Below are 2,737 nucleotides of genomic sequence, written 5' to 3' on the forward strand. Positions count from 1 at the left end.
GGGGGAGGAGGGGGGGGGGGGGGGGAGGCGGGGGGAGGAGGCAGGAGGAGGAGGAGGCAGGAGGAGGAGGCAGGAGGAGGTAGGAGGAGGTAGGAGGTGGCAGGAGGAGGAGGCAGAAGGAGGCAGCAGGTGGCAGGAGGAGGAGGTAGGAGGAGGCAGGAGGAGGAGGCAGAAGGAGGTAGGAGGAGGCAGGAGGAGGAGGCAGGAGGAGGCAGTAGGTGGTAGGAGGAGGTAGGAGGAGGTAGGAGGAGGTGACATGAGGAGGACTGAATGCAGGTTGTGTGTGAACGGATGGTTTTTTCCTGGATGTCAGTCAGAGTTCATGGTTTACTTTGTGTGAAGGTGTTTCCAGCAACAAGAGTCTTAGAAAGACCCCCCCACCACACACACACACACACACACACACACACACACACACACACACACACACACACACACACACACCGCTGCCTCCTCTCTGCTCCCTTTACCGAAACTCGAATCATCGTGACCCCTTTTCTTTGTCTCTGATGTTGGGCGGGGGAGGGAAACAGTTCTTAGAAACACCTCTGTGGTGACATCATCTTTCCTTCCTCTTGTTTCCAACTGAGCTCACTTCTCTTTTTGGGGACCTAAGCACACCTGACCCCCCAGGTATTCAACCTTCATTTTCTTCTTCTTCTCCTTCATTTGAACATGTGCTGAAACTTTATGAATAAAAATAAAAATAGAACCTGTAGGGACACAGAGACTTTACCTTGAACGAAACCTTCGTCTTTATTTCCTCTGTTTTTTGAGGAGCTCACATTAGGTTTTGAAGGTTGAAGGTAAAGAGCCTTTAACACACAGCAACATCTTACAAACTAAACTACACCGTGGTTTACAACTTAAAACTAGAATTACATCCTCTGCCAACCAGACAAGATCATTTCCTTTCATTTTTTTCACACAAATCAGAATAAGAAAGAGAAAACAAACATGATAATGTCAGTGAGTGAAAACGCGATGAAAATCTAGAAGCATGGTCACAGTCTCTCCTTCGTGAGTTACAGCATTGAATAAAGAGCAGAAGTGTTTCTACAGAACATTATGATGTCACAGTGAAGCTGACCTTTGATCTTTTGGATATATATATCATCATGTTATTTTATTCTTAGAGACATTTGAGTTAAATTCTGTCATAATTAGCATATGAATTGGCCAAAATTGTGTTTTGTGAGGTCACAGTGATCTCTGACCTTTGACCTTTGATCACCATATTCTATTCAGTTCATTTTAGAGTCTGAGTGAATGTTTGTACGAAACTCCCTCAAGGCGTTCCAACACAAAAACATCACGCCTCTGGTCCTCACTGTCGCTGACTATGTACAACTTGAAAACAAAATGGCCGCCCCACCGACTGCTGCCGGTGTGGAGGAATAAAAACGTACATTAGTACTAAAAGTATTTGCTGTTGCAGTTTCGTTGTATAGAAACGTAAAATTTGAGGAATATATACGATACAACCAAAGACGTCTTTTTAATTCAATTAAACTTTTAAATTTTCAAATTTTAAACTGTGCCGCCCCCTGGTGGTCGCAGCCTGGAGATCAGCTGAGATCCTGAGATGAACAGACTGAAGCAGCGACTTTAATTCATCTACAGACCTTTTCTCTAAATTTGAAGGTTCAAAATGACAAATTCAACACATAGAAAGTTTTTACAGTTTTACTGTTTCACAAAAGTTTTTAAAGATATTTATTGATAAAAAATATTTACTTTTCATAAATAAATACATTTGAAATGAATTAAACCCATCTTTCAGACAGCAGCCTGAGTCCGTCAGCATTCAGCTTCCTGTTTCCATATATGGTTGTCAGAGAGGCTCCTGCGCTGTGGCCCCTCCCCTGGCTGTGACATCACAGAGGGGGGCGTTAGCTGTGGTTTTGGCTGTGATGTGGTCGACGCTGAGGTCTGACGGTTTTTGTCAGAAAGATGCTGACGCCCATCTTCTCTCCGACCCACTTTGACTGACAGAGCGGAAACCAGAGTGATCTGATTACTCACTGGGTTTTAATTTGATTACCATCAGAGCCGTCAGCACTTTTCTCACAGCAGGAAACGTCAGCGAGTCTCAGCAGCGACACCTGGAGGCTGCAGAGAGAAACCTTTACCTTTCTTATATTGCTGTCCTGTTCGTCCTGAAGGAGGCGCCAGAGGAAACATCATGTTGGACCGACAGGAAGTCTCTCGAGTGTTTAGACTGATGAAAATAACGATACCAACAAAGAAGAGTTGAGTGTCCATTAGGTCTCCAGCGTTTCTCACCACTTTCATCTCATTAAAGAATTTAATCATTTAAGTTTGGACTCGTTTACTTCCTGTTCGCAGAGATTTGCGCTGGATGTTCTTTCATTGGTCCATGCAGCTGACATCACCGAACGCTGGAGACTCTGATCTAACTATAAAAGTTGGATGAGAGTTTTTTTGTTTGTTTGTTTTAATATCTCATGATTTTTATTTCGAAATACAACATCAACTGAACATCCAAAGAAACGAGGGTGAACCAGGACGCAGCGGCTTTCTAACGAATGATGAATGACGACCTGTGGGGTTCTCGTTGTTTTTAGATCCTTTTTACTCACCTGTCTCTCTTTGTCTGCAGCTGATTGGTTCATCTGGATCACCTGTGTGTCCCAGAGTGCAACAGTCCTGGCTGCCTACTGCTCACCTGGTTATGTCTTACTTGACCACACCTGCACTCACATACCTCCCTCCT

Source organism: Seriola dumerili, unplaced genomic scaffold, assembly GCF_002260705.1.
Source record: "Seriola dumerili isolate Sdu_G_001 unplaced genomic scaffold, Sdu_1.0 BDQW01000012.1, whole genome shotgun sequence".
In the NCBI taxonomy this organism is placed as follows: domain Eukaryota; kingdom Metazoa; phylum Chordata; class Actinopteri; order Carangiformes; family Carangidae; genus Seriola; species Seriola dumerili.